Source organism: Cupressus sempervirens, chromosome 2 (genome assembly GCF_028749045.1).
Source record: "Cupressus sempervirens isolate cs-2001-9-10 chromosome 2, ASM2874904v1, whole genome shotgun sequence".
In the NCBI taxonomy this organism is placed as follows: Eukaryota; Viridiplantae; Streptophyta; class Pinopsida; order Cupressales; family Cupressaceae; genus Cupressus; species Cupressus sempervirens.
In genome coordinates, this window is record NC_143119.1 from 148,956,546 (window position 1) to 148,972,366 (window position 15,821).

Here is a 15,821-nt window from a genome sequence, read left to right on the forward strand (position 1 = left end):
AAATTTTTAGTTTTTAATGGATTTAAGTATGATTTGGGGGTTCATTGTTAAGAACTTAAAAAAAAGTGTGTATGATTTTGCTTCCTTAAAAAAAAAAAGGCCAAGATCCCTCAAGAAGAAGAAGAAGAAGAAGTAGATGGAATAGAAGAAGAATATAGACAAGAAAAGGAAGAAGAATTCCAAGTGCTTCGTCCACCTATAAGCTTGAAAAATTTGCAAACACTATGAGATAGAATATGAGTTCCTTTGTCTTCTTCATGCTCATGTGGACCTACAAAATCAATTTATACAATCCTACCAATCACAGAAATAAGAAAAATTAGCCAAAATAAGTAAATGACATACAAAACTTGACTTCAAAAGCTAATGAAGATGACCCATGCGGGGTCCCACCGGGTGTGCCAAAATGTATATGCTACTTTAGTATGTTAGAAACACCAAATTAAAACAATCAAAAGCATTTGCATACTAATTTAACATAACTTCATGAGAGACAAAGTGAAGTCCTCAAATGAGAATATGAGCCATGGATAGGCTCTCTCAATAAGGATGATCACTTGATGTAGAGGTGTGTTTAATAGCTAAGATGGCTTGATTATGTATGTATGCTCAAATGCTCAGATGGGCTTCAATGGAGGATTTTTGATAGATTTTGGTGAATGGATTTGATGTAAAAATGGCTTCTCAAAATGGCATTATGGCTTTACTTTCTAGATTGTGTTAAAATGACTTGGGAGAGGATTCCTTAAATAGGCAAAGGGCTTGAGGGATCAAGGGCTAGGATGCAAGGATGGGAGAAAGCTTATGGAAGGTTTAGATTGAATGAGAGGAGAGCACATGGATTGTGCTTCCTTACAGCCAATTAGGGAGTGACACATGTCACAGGGTCATTGGTTAGAGCAAGAGGGGTTGAGGGGATATTTATTAAAATATTTTTAATAAACATGAAGATTAATATTTAATCTTAATTAAATATTTTGAGTTGGGATCAGGGGTAGGAAATGATGGGATCAACCTTTAATCGAAATTAAAGAAGGATTAGAAGATTTTGGAAGATGTTAGTGGTCTTAAGGAAATTGGCCAAGTTTTTGGAAAAAAATAAATAAATAATTTATTTTGGGATTTTTGGTCAATTTATTAATTAAATAATTAATAAATAAGGAAATAATGTTTAAATAAGATTTAAACATTTTTGGGAGGGATTCCTTAATTAAATATTTTTAATTAAGATAAAAGGATTTAATGGCATACAAATTAATTAATTAATTAATTAAATAAATAATTAATAAATGATGATGTCATCAGGGACTTTTTCAGAAAATAAAAATAATTTATTTTCTAAAGAATTTTTAGGTGTCTACAGGTAGGACTCCCCATCTCCTCTTAAGACCCGTTAGGAACCCTTATAATCCATCAAAACCTCTTAGAAACCTCTTGGAAACCTCTTGGACTCTCTCACTGTCTTCATCCTTCCCTCCCTCTCACTTAACATGGTTAACATGGTTAAACATACATGTCAATTATCAACATAACAATAACATATAATCAATACAATGAGTAATGATCTATAAATTATCATGTACAAGTGACTTGTTTTTAATATTACAATCAATAGTAATTTGAAACTTTAAACAAACATTAATTTAAACATGCTTGAATGTAAAAGTAATGGAACAAAATAGGAGGTCATTACTTAAATTGACAATTAATTTATAATTTATCAAGTGCATACCTTAAACTTTCAAATAGAAGTAAAATCTCATTTTAAAATTAGTTTGTACAACATATTTCACAATATATGTAAGACAATGTCAATGATATATTTATAGAAGTGAACTCAAAATATAAAATTGGTTCAACACATCTCTTCAAACGAGGTCCTGTAAAATAAAATTGTAAAACAAAAACACATGTTAATAAAAACATAAATTAATATGAGGTATCTAAACTATGTAAATATATGTGTAATTTGTATGTACTTACTATGTGAAATTGCACAGGATGTTGATGTTCGATCCACTTTAACATTTAACTTTGCGTAAGTTGTAATTGAGACCTTAATAAGAGGTATATATAAGTTCTCTAAATTGGTATTGACAACACAAACATACATGTAATTAAATTATATAAGTACATATATATAAAAATAATACAATAATGAAAAAACTTACATATGTTTGATTTAAATGTAGTCATCCCACTGTACCATCTGCATCCTCTCTCTTTTGCAATGCATCTATGATTGTCTCGTGCTCGTCCATTGAAATTGTCCATAATACCTTATTGGTGGGTCTCCCTTTGTATCTTTCTAATTTGATATTTGTTGCCACAACCAAATGAGAATAGTGTAAAATCTTCTTTTTGGTTTAGTAGTCTTCAAATGTTGGCAAACCATTTCTTCTTGTTAGGTATCTACATAGCCAGGTGCCAGCTACAATGACAAACACAATTGGATACTCAAAACCATCATTTTCTACTTGATGACATGTCAATTTTTTCTTAGGTTTCACACATCTAGATAGCCAATACTCAGTCTATTCATCATTATCACTAGGTGCAATAATAGCATAAACATGTCCTACAAGATAAGATAAAGTACATAAAAACTTTAATCAAATGAGTGTACATATGCAGATTATATAAATTAAAGCATGAGATCACAAAAAAATCTAGTTAAATTGTGCATACTAGGTTCTATGAGGTCTAAAATACTATCATAGTCTTCTGATGTAAAAGTAACATTCTAGCCTTCATTTACTATATCATCTTCAAAATACATTTCAATAGGTGCTAATGATCTTTGTTGCCAATCTTCAACCCATTCTATATTCTCACATTCTTCCCATTCAAAAATAAGCAAACTCCCTAGTCCATATAGTCCAAGTGTTAGAATCTAAACTCCTAAATGAATGCCATTTAGCTGACCCACTAATTGTATCACAGTCGTATCTTGAAGGGATATTACTTTCTTCAACTAGGTAGAAGAAATGTTTGATTGTAGAGTTCTGACTTGATCCCATGTATAAATATTTGTTACACCATTTGACATTCTCATGTGCATTTTTTAATTTAGCTTTTTCCTCAAATTTTAATTTCTCTCTACTAAGGGCTCTCTTCATGCATGCACTAACACCATCATGTTCTCCTATACCATGTCCAACCTCAAAAAAACTCCACACATGTTGGATGTTAGTTTGCCAATGTGTCCTACTCAACCAATAGAACATTCTAGAATTCTTGAATTGTCCTGTACAATTATTTGACCATATCCAATGTTCTGTCATTTAAATTTGTCTCTCTTTTAAATTATCATAAAAGATCTTGAAACAATATTGGAAAAAATCAGATGAATGGAATTTATTATCACTTATATAAAAATGGTACTCTCTCAATATTTTTTGATCCTCCTTTGTATTATCAGGCGCATGCCTATAAACTATATGAACATAAATTGTTACTTGCAGTGAATTGTAATATTGTGGTTATACCTCTTCTTGCGGTGCAAGTGTGTAGTTCTCTGCAAAGTCAACAACTGAAAGTATAGTACCAATTGGAAATTTGTTCTTACATATGCAAAATTGTCCATCAAGCCATCTAGAATATTGAGAGTGTTTAAGATATTTTGGTATGATCACACTCTTAAACTCATCCATAAATGCATGACAACTAATTTTATCTATAACTAGATCACACCTTCCAATATTCCCATCCTTCAATGGATATACAATAGTTTTGAATCTTTTTACCTCAACTAATTGTTGTCCAAAAGTAGTAAAAGAATTTTCATGCAAGCATTCATCTAACAAAGAAAGATTGCCACACATATCACATGTACCAGAAAGATATGCATTAAAAAGAAAGTATTGATCATTAGATGGCTTACAAAACAAACTTGATATGAAATCTTTTATAGTTTGAGGTGGTATTTTTATACCACATTCCTGCAACATTTCTTTACTATGCATTTTACCATGTATAGATCAAAATACATCATAATGGTAATGAAATTGAATATGAGTTTTACAACATGTAATTATTTCTTTGTTAATCCTTACATACCATGGTTTACACTTTTCAAAAGATTTTTGACTAATGGTAATATTTAATACCTTACCATCTACAAATTTTTTAAACAATTCAGTTTGAGTCATGTCCAAAAGGTGTTTAGGATGTGGATCACGTATCTTTAACCCAATTCTCAATTTAAGAACATCTCTTGAATTAGGTGATACTCTTGTATTATCATGCCAAAATTTTTCAATCAAACTTTTGAATTCACTAGTAAGTTTCATATCACATCTCGAGAGTCTACCACTAGAAGTCCATAAAATACTTGTTGGATCACATTCAAAGTTAACCCTTCTCTTTACAGCTCTTTCTAAAGTCTTATGATTCACATTAAGATATCCACTTATGTTGCTAATCAATCTTTTGTCAGATGTTGATTTGTTAACTAAAGCTATTGTTATTGCTTTTCGTGCTGCATTCTCATCTTTAGACTGACTTCTCTTTTTGATAACATCAAAGGCACTAGAAACAATGGATACAACTTGTTTTAAAGACTCATTTTTATTCTTGAGTTTTGCATACATTCCCAACCTTCTCATTACTTTTCGCATTTTAGACATTTAAATTAGTTGCAACATTAACTAACATCAATCTTAAAAAATTAAGGAAAAATATTCTCATCAATCTTAGGTGTATTAGGTAACTCTCTTTAAAAGGATTTGCGAAAATTCATTTATTTGTGTCAAATTATGGTGTTCGTACACGAGTATGGTATGGTCTTGAAACTTGAAAAAATGATTTTTAAAGATCCATACCAAAAAAATAATCTATCATATGGATACACAAATAAATTATATATTCAAAAACTAGATTCCAAACACTAAAAATTTTATTCTTGGAGTTTTTTTTATATTCAATCTCTAAATACCTTAAATTTTGACATCAATTGACAAAAAATTTCAAAAACAGGGAAAACACTTCTACTTTTTGGCCAAAAGTGAGACCCAACTTCTTGCACTGACCCATGTTGCTGATAAAATTCAGACATAGGACATAGAAATAAATGAGAAATTGTTACAATGGTCTGGAAGAGAATGAAGCATAAAGTATTACAAAAAGTTTCACATGAACTTGTAGAGAGACAAGTCGAGCTTTCTAAATGTATTACACAATTGGAAACAATTTTGAAAATAATAAATTCTTTATACCTAAAATTTTGTGATACATATTTCTTTACAATAGATACACAAAGATCATTAGACCTATTACATGCGAGTATGCAAACTAATGTTCACTCATTGAGAAAGAACACAAATTCAAGTTCATTTTCATTTAGTGAACTTACATTTAGTCAAACACGACTAGTTGAACTCATAGCTAAATATGCAAAAATACAAAATAAGTTGGCATTAATTCAACTTTAACTATTGCCATACATAGATATAATTTAGAAGGTTATTTCTATTGCCAAGGAAATTTTGAAGAATGATGCAAATTTTCCACATATTGCAGGGTTCATTGTCCTAACTGTCGAGCTAGAGATTTAGTTTCAAATTTTGGAAAAGGTACATGACAGATGGAACCAAGGCTATGCTAATATTGTGGCAAGTCATTAGAATTTTTTTGAGAAGTTCCAACTCACCCTAATAGCCCCTAGCTACCATCAGTGAAAAAAACAAGGGGGATAAGATAAGTGATAAGAAGGAAGAAGAAAGGAAGAAGTAACTGTAGACATCTAAATTTGATTACACCACTTTGGTAATCCTATTTAGCTATCTCTAAAGGCATCATTAATTAAATTCCTATTTAATTAATCCTTTGCCATCCCTTAGCTGATTAATTTAATTAATCATCTATATTCCTAATTGATAAATCAAATAACCCATCATTTATCAATTAAATCCTATTCTCCTATCTATTTCCAAATCTCAAATTTATTAAAATCACTTTAATAAATAAAACCCTCAAATCTTATAACCCCTAAACTATCCTAAATTCTCCATCTAGCCTAATCCACCCCATTCACCCATACTAACTAAGCTTAACCACTAACTCACCCACCCTCATTAAAACCATCCACTTGCCCATCTCTAACATCCCTAATCTAATCATAACCCAAGCCTAACCCATCCCCTAATCATTTACACAATCCTAAATGAGATTAAGACTTTTCTAAACCAAGCTAAAGTCTCCCCTCAAAATATCCCAACCACCAAGCCATGAATGCTCGTACAAAGCCATATATGGCTCTTACATCCTCACTCATGACTCTTACATACCCAACCACCCTCATCAAGCCTTTGACCAACCCATATCCTATCCTCTCACACCCATCCTCCTTGTGACAAGTGTCACCTCCCTATTGGTACTAAACAAGCACAATCCATGTGCTCCTTTTTGAGTGCATCCTAGCCCTCCCTCACCATCTTGCCATCCTTGCATCTTGGACCTCCATTCCTCTAACCCTTGGCCTATAAATTGAACCCTCTCCCTTCACTAAAATCAATCCACCTTCCATGCAAAGTTATAATGCTATTTTGAGAGCTCATAAACTACCAAAATACCATTATAATGGAAAAATCACTCCATGACTCCATTGTTGAAACCTTGCCTCATTCACTCCATTCATCTATCTAAGTTTGAGCTATACTTGTGAGAATACATACCTTAAATCAAGGACATATCTATTGTATCATTGTGTTATACCATTTGGAGCTTACCATTCTTGGTTTGCCTCTATTTGTGGTGATAACAAATCGGTCCTATCTTAAGTGTTTACTCATTTTAGTATTGTAAATGCTTTCTTTAATAGTTAGTGTTCATTTTACTCTACTAAACTAGGTGATACAATAACAAGTAAGGGGGAGTTAGAGTTAAAGTTAGAGATAGATTTATGAAGAAGATATAGATGTCATTTTGGTCTCAAGAGAGAATACATTTTTTTGAAAGAAATAATTTCATGACAAAGTGTTTTTGCCACTAATGTCAAAGGGGGAGATTTTTGATCTCTAAGCCTATGTTTCTAATTAGTGACCAAACACTTAGTCATTTGCAAGTTATTTATTAGGAAATATTACAAGGTCATCACTACAATCGAGTTAACTAGTAAAGGCCAAGAAGACAATACTTAGATCGAGTAGAATAATGATTGTCAAGCATTTAGTTGAGACCAAGAAGATATGCAAACCAAGGAATATAGTATGAACCAACATAATGATGACCAAGCATATTGAGAAGTTATCAAGTGTTGAGCATACAAACTTATAGAAGCCAAGAAAAAACATACATGACTAAGCATCAAAGTACTCAGGTGTCATTCAATATAGTTTTGATATGTTAGTTTGTAATGGCACGAGCTCATATGTGAATAATTTTGGCTAATTTTTCTATGAGATTTAATATCTATAGAGCTACATCAGACTCTGATTACACATCATTAGCATAAGGTTATGATCCCTAGGCAAATAATTCAACCAATCAAAAAAGGGATATAAAGAAAAAAGATGATGAAGTTTTAACCATTGATCAAGATCTAGAAGCTTCACATGAAATATATGTTGAAATTATTTAGAATAACTAAGAGGGGGTGAATTAGTTATCCAAGGTCCATATGTACAATAACATTTTTCAATTCTTAGTAGACCCATATCCATAAAACCTTGTCATGCATGCATCCATTAGATCATACAATACTTAATTTGTAGGTTACTATCCTAGGTCAAAACAACTTTGCAAAAATGTAAACATGAAATACCATGAGAACATTCACACAATTTGACACAAGGATTTTATGTTGAAACCCAGTTTGGGAAAAACCACCAGTAACATGCTACTAATTCTCACTCTTCTGAAGTGATACCCTATAAAAGGCCAACCCCATTAAAGGTTACAATACACACTGTTAAATGTGACCCAGTTAAAATATTTCAATCACCTTGTCAGGAGTAAGCCATGTTAGAGGACTTTAGACCATTCCATTAGAATGACACCTAGTTAAATGATTTAAAAATAATTTTTAGGTCAACCTTAATCCAAAATATTTAATCCACATAGGTACAATAATTAGAAAGTAACTGTAGGATTTGATCTGATAAAAACTTACAACTCAATTACAAATTACAAATCTCTATTTCAGTCCTCCATTATGCTTGGCATTCATACTCTTCATCTTTGATAGCTTGTTCACCCTCCAAGAATTCATCTCCTCAAGCCTTCTTTCTTTGCATGCCAACTATAGTCACCTCTATTTGACCACTGAATGAAGAAATACCCTAGACTTTTTGTCTTCCTTAGGTTCTTGCACATGACAACCTTTTCTTCTGACCATCTATCTCTCTCAATAGAGAATTTATATCTTTTTCCACTTAACCACAATCACCCATTTTAGGGTTATGCAGGATTAGGTTGGATTCAATGAATCTACCCACTTTTCCATTTAGGTTCCTCTAAAAAATTCATCTACAATCTTCCTTGTATTCACCTCAATAGGGGTTACCTTGCATTTTATGTCACTAGCTCATCATAGTTATCTTCCACACACTTCACATAATTCAAGAAAACAAAATAGTTGACTTAGATTCATTAAATCTTTGATTTAACATTATTTTTTTTCACTTGACATCTATGTTGTTCTATCACTCGGTCAAGTTTAATTATGCTCAACACCAACTAAACTTTACTCGACATATACTAACAATCAATCGGCTTGCACTATTTTTCTTCTTTTCTCGCACTCTCTTTCTTTTCATTTGGCTTCTACTAATTTTTTCTCTTCTTGCATTGATTGCTCGACAAGGCTTGGTAGATGGTTTTCTTACTTGATCTTCTTCCAATCTTAACTTGAGTAATTTTTCATTTCAAAATTTAATTAGGTAAATGATAGACTATAGTATCAATGTCTTACTTGGTCCCAGTGCTTCTTTTACATACGAAATAACACAACCTTTCTCTAGGTGCTATTGTTATCTCCTCTTTTCAAATCCTCCCCATTAATAAACTAAATGATAGCTTTCAGACAAAAAATAAATTGTCTCACTAGCAGGTAGTAGGTTTGACATCATTGATAAAATAATGATTGTTCCATTATAGGTTCTACACTTCAAAACAATCTTATATCAACAATCTCCCTCTTTGGCATGATGGAAAACCAATACTAAGAAGAATACCAAAAAGAAAATAATATCTTTGAAATTTCTCCCTCTATTAGTATATATCCTTCCTCTATATAGTGTTAGATCTGTCAATCTCCTTCAATGTATCTCTCTTATATCTCCCTCTTTTAGTATACGTCCTTCCTCTATATAGGGTAATGTAAGCTTTGTCAATATCCTTCAATGTATCTCTCTTATATCTCCCTTATCAAATTATTATTCTCTTTCTCTATCTCCCTCTTTGGAGTATCTCTCCCTCTTTCTAGTATTCAGGTACTTATATTCCTCTTTCTTATATATCTAGATATCTATCTTCCTTTTTGCCAACAATGCCAAAGACTTTTCATCTCTGTATATAGATATTATCAATTCAAGTTCTCCCTCTGTTACCTTGCATGTGATTGTAAATCTTCTAATTCAGCTTCTTCATTACTTTAGGTAGCTCCTAAAGTAAGATCGACTACATCGAGTTGTAAGATACAACATCCAACTCAATTGATGTAGGGCACTACTCATGCTTCTTAAGTAGCTTTGGATAGGGGTATCACCCCTAGTTGACCTCAAAGATATTCATATGCATCCTTAGGTAAAGATTTTATGAATATATTAGCTATCTATCCTTTTATATTCACACATTCCATCCTCCCTTCTTTGTTTTGAACTGACTCTCTCAAGTAATGCTACTTGATTTCAATGTACATAGTCTTTTTGTGCATCACAGTGTTCTTTGATATATTTATAACACTTGTATTATCACAATAAAGTACCATAGGTTTAGTGATATCCTCCTTCATACCTTTGAGTATCTATTTGATCCATACCACATTTGTACAATTTATTGCAGCAACCTTGTATTTAGCTTCATCATAAGATTAAGATATACAATTTTATTTCTTACTAGTCTAGGTGACCAATCTCTTTCCTAAGAAAAATGTTCCACCACTTGTGCTTTTTTTGTCATCAATGTTTCTAGCCCAATCAACATTTGTATAGGCTCTTAACTCAAATTTTTATTTTTTCTTGTAGTATAGATCATAGTTTTCTAGTTCCTTTCAGATATCTCATAATTCTCTTAACAACCATCAAATGATTCTCCTTGGGATTTGCAAAAAATCTTGTAACAGTCCCAACAACTAATGCAATGTCAGGTCTACTATGTACTACATATTACAACTTCTCAATCATAGACCTATATAGTTTTTTATTCACATCAACATAATCATCATTCTTTGATAGTTTGTGTCTTGTCACCATGGGAATGCTAATTAGTTTTGAATCCTCCAATCCAAAATTTTCTAATATTTCTTCCACATATTTAGACTGAGTGATGTATATACCATATCTCATCTAATATACCTGCAAACCAACAAAGAACTTGATCTCTCCAAACATAGACATTTCAAATTCTTTCTTTATTTCATTTGCAAATGCCTTACATAATGCATCTTGACCTCCAAATATGATATCATCAACAAAAATTTCAGCTAGTAAAATACCTTTACCTCCTTCTATCATCAAGTACAAATTGTTATTATCATCAGTCTTCTCAAAACCAATCTTCACAAGATAATTTTGAAGCCTTTCATACCATGCTCTTGGGGTTTTCTTTAAACCATATAAATCTTTGTGTAGTCTATATACCATGTTCTTGTTGTTTGGATCAAAAATCCTTTCAAGCTTTTCTATGTAAACCTCTTCCTCTAATATACAATTCAGTAATGTTGACTTCACATCTATTTGATAAAATTTGAAACCTTTTTATGTAGAGTAAGCAAGAAGAGTTCTTGCTCCTTCCAATCTTGCAAATGCAGAAAATATTTCTCCATAGTCTATTCCTTCTTCTTGTGCATACTCCTTGCAAACTAATCTTTCTTTATTTCTTGTGACTTCACCAGTCTCATCGAACTTGTTTTTTTACACCCACTTGGTTCCAATCACATTCTTGTCCTCTAGTTTGTGTACTAGAGTCCATATTTTGTTCTTCTCAATATGATCAATCTCTTCTTTCATGGCTTTACTCCATTCCTCATTCTCTAAGGTATATTTCACTGTCTTAGGCTCATGCATGCTCAATAAACATGTATCACTTCTTGTCCTATTCTTTGTCATTGATCTAGCTTCTTTACCTCTAATAATTTATTCAACAAGAAATATCTTTTGACATGCTTTGACAATCTTTTTTCCACTCTTCTATTTTCAATGGGTCTATCAACTTCTGAATCACTATGTACTTTTCTATGGGGTAGATCGACATTCCTTTCATGTACACTTATCTTAGAATCAAAATGTACCTTAGCTTCTATCTACAACTCGACTCCTAAAGGAAACTCAACATTCATTATATGTGACTCGACAGTCACTAAAACTTCTTGTTGATTTACAACTTGGTTTACAACACCTTCATTAGTAGGCATACCTTCATCAAATTATATAAAGGATTTGTACTCTTCAAGTTCCTTCATAGGTTTAGCTTCATGTACCTCTGTATATTTATCAAATTTTACATTTGCACTTTCCACAGTTTTGTTAGTGTTATTATTCAAACACTTATAAGCTTTACTTCTTATGGAATAGCCAAGGAATATACCTTCTTCACTTTTAGCATTCAATTTACCATTCCTAAAATTCTTAAGAATGTAGCAGTTGCTTCCAAATACCTTAAAATATTTTACATTGGGTGAGCATCCATACCATAGTTCAAAAGGTGTTGAATGAGTTCCTTTCTTGACTTGTAAATAGTTCAAGGTATAGACAACTATATTTACAACTTCTCTCTAATATTTTAAAGCAACATTGTTCTCCATCATGAATTTTGTAAAACAACCCATTACAAATCTGTTCCTCCTTTCATCAATCCCATTTTGTGGAGGGGTTCTAGGTGCAGAAGTATGCCAGATGATTCCTCTATCATTACAAAACTTCTCAAACTCATCTAATGTGAATTCTCCACCTCTGTCAAATCTCAGACATTTCAAGATTTTGTCTGTCTCCTTTTCAACTCTAGCTAAGTACCACTTTAACATTTGGAAACCATCAGATTTCTATTTTGAAAACATAACTGTCATCATCCTAGAATAATCATCAAAAAATAGTATAATGTACTTGTCACCTTTCTAGATTTTCACATCAATTGGTCCACACAAATAAATATGAACTAATTCTAAAATTTCTTTAGAGATACGAGTCTTACTTTTAAAACTATATTTTTTCATCTTACCTAACTGACATTGTTTTTAAATCATATTGTTAGGTTTCTTCAGTTTACCTCTAGTCTAATCACCTCATTCATGTCAAGATAAAATAGATTACCTCTAGTCTAATTACCTTTTCCAATTAGTTTCCCATTAGTGTCATAGATCTTTTCTATCTTGTTCTCAAAATCAACTTTTCAACTTGAACTATTCAGTTGTGACACACTCAACAAGTTATATTTAAGTCTTTTTACATAATAAGAATTGTCACACATGATCTTTTCTAAGAGTTTGATTAATCCTTTACCTTTTATCAGATAGGGTGCATCATTACCAAACCTTACACTATTTCCATTATAATAATCAAGGGTAATCGACTTACTTTTATCTCCAGTCATGTGATGTGAAAACCCATTGTCAATGATCCATCTATCACTCTTGCTCACATAAGATACTAGTGCAGTTGCCTCATCCTCATTAGAATCATCCTTCATTACAAAATTCACCACTTCATCATCATGGTTGTCAGATCCATCTTTGGTTTCCTCTTCAACAATTTAGCAAGAATTATTTCCTTTATCTTTATAATCTTTTTTGTCCTTGTCTCTTTTTCTTTTATATTTGTCTCTACTTCTATTGTTCTTCTTCTTTGGACATCTAGCAACAATATGACCAACATCATTACAATTAAAGCACATGATATATAGCTTACCTTTAAATTTTCCTTTTCCTCTGTGAAATCTCCTTGCCAACAATGCTTCAATTTGTTCTACATTTTCCTCATCTATATCACTACCACTAGAAACATATTGACCTTTTTATTTTTCTCTTTAGGTTCCTTTAATGATAGTTTAGCTTTGAAAGAAGATTCAACATTTTTAATTTTGAAATTATCAAAATTAGAGAGTTCAAAGGTAGTGAGCCTACCCATCAAACCTTCAAGGGATAAATTAGTACCAGGTATACATCTTAGTTCTTGTATGATAGAAAATCTAATAACATAGATAGGAAATAGTGTTCTTGATACTTTTCTCATTATAATATCATCATCAATAATACCATTAGCTCCTATAATAACATTAACATCTTTTATTCTGAAGCAATATTGAATAATGTTCTCACCTTCTTGCATTCTCAAGTCATCGAAGTTCCCTCTTAGACTTTTAGATTTGGCTTTGAAAACATTTTTATCTACTTCATAAATAATGTGTAAATCATCCCATATCTTCTTTGTACCATCAAAATCCTTGATGTCATCAAAGTCAGAGTAACTTAGGGTAGAGGCAATCTCCAACATTGCTTGATTGTGTTCTTTCTTCTTTTTTAGATCATTAGTAGTTAGGGCTCCAATAGGATCAACATGTTTAGTGGTGATGGTAGATTGTGCATGGTCTCCAAGACCTCCTAGGTGTAGCTTCATCAAAATTTTCCATGTAGGAAATTTTTCCTTGTTAAGCTTGGGAACCTCTCTCTTAGACATGTCTAATCTTTTTCTTTCATTACTTTTAAACTAATTCTCTCAAGCACTATGGCTCTAATACCAATTATTGAAATTCTTTAGAATAATTGGGTGGGGGGGTTAAAGAGTTATCCAAGGTCCAAATGTACAAATAAAACTTTTCAATTCTTAGTAGACCCATACCCATTAAACCTTGTCATGAATGCATCCATTAGATCATACAATAATTAACTTTGTAGGTTACTGTCCTAGGTCAAAAAAACTTTGTAGAAATATAAACATGAAATACCGTAAGAATATTCATAGAATTTGACACAAGGATTTTACTTGGAAACCCAATTTGGGAAAAAACACCAGTAACATGCTACTAATTCTTACTCATCTAAAGTGATGCCCTATGAAAGGTCAACCTTATTAAAGGTTACGATACACACTATTAAATGTGACCTAGTTAAAGGATTTCAATCATCCTATTAGGAGTGAGCCTTGTTAGAGGACTTTAGACCATTGCATTAGAATGTCACCCAATTGAATGATTTACAATTGACTGTTAGGTCAACCTTAATCCAAAGGATTTTATCCACTTTGGTACAATTATTAGAAAGTAATAGTAGGACTTGATTTGATTAAAAACTTACAACTCAATTTTAGATTGCAAATCTCTATTTCAATCCTCCATTATGTTTGGCATTCATACTCTTAAGCTTTGATAGCTTGTTCAACCTTCAAGCATTCATCTCCATAAGCCTTCTTGTTTTTCATCTCCATAAATTGTGTAAATCATCCCACATCTTCTTTGTACCATCACAATCCTTGATGTCATCAAAGTCAGAGTAATTTAGGGTAGAGGCAATCTCCAACATTGCCTGATTATGTTCTTTCTTATTTTTTAGATCATTAGCAGTTAGGGCTCCAACAAGATCAACATGTTTAGCGGTGATGGTAGATTGTGCATGGTCCCCAAGACCTCCTAGGTATAGCTTCATCAAAATTTTCCATGTAGGAAATTTTTCCTTGTTAATCTCGGGAACCTCTCTCTTAGACATGTCTAATCTTTTTCTTTCATTAATTTCAAACTAATCCTCTCAAGCACTATGGCTCTGATACCAATTATTGGAATTCTTTAGAATAATTTTTTTTTTCTTTTTTTTTTTGGGGGGGGGGGGTGGTGTTAAACAGTTATCCAAGGTCCAGATATACAAATAAAACTTTTCAATTCTTAGTAGACCCATACCCATAAAACCTTGTCATGAATGCATCCATTAGATCATACAATACTTAACTTTGTAGGTTACTGTCCTAGGTCAAAACAACTTTGTAGAAATATAAACATGAAAAATCATAAGAATATTCACACAATTTGACACAAGGATTTTACGTGGAAACCCAATTTGGGAAAAAACACCAGTAACATGCTACTAATTCTCACTCATCTAAAGTGATGCATGAAAGGTCAACCCTATTAAAGGTTATGATACACACTGTTAAATGTGACCCAGTTAAAGGATTTCAATCATCCTGTTAGGAGTGAGCCTTTTTAGAGGACTTTAGACCATTGCATTAGAATGTCACCCAATTAAAAGATTTACAATCGACTGCTAGGTCAACCTTAATCCAAAGAATTTTATCCACTTTGGTACAATTATTAGAAAGTAATAGTAGGACTTGATTTGATAAAAAACTTACAACTCAATTTTAGATTACAAATCTCTATTTCAATCCTCCATTATGTTTGGCATTCATACTCTTAAGCTTTGATAGCTTGTTCACCCTTTAAGCATTCATCTCCTTAAGCCTTCTTGCTTTTCATTCCAACTATAGTCACCTCTATTTGGCCATTAATTGAAGCAATACGCTAGACTCTTTTTCTTCCTTAGGTTCTCACACATGACAACCTTTGCTTTTGATTGGCTATTTATATAAATAGAGAATTTAGATATTTTCCCACTTAACCACAATCTTTCATTTTAGGGTTAGGTAGGATTCAATGAATCTACCCACTTTTCCATTTAG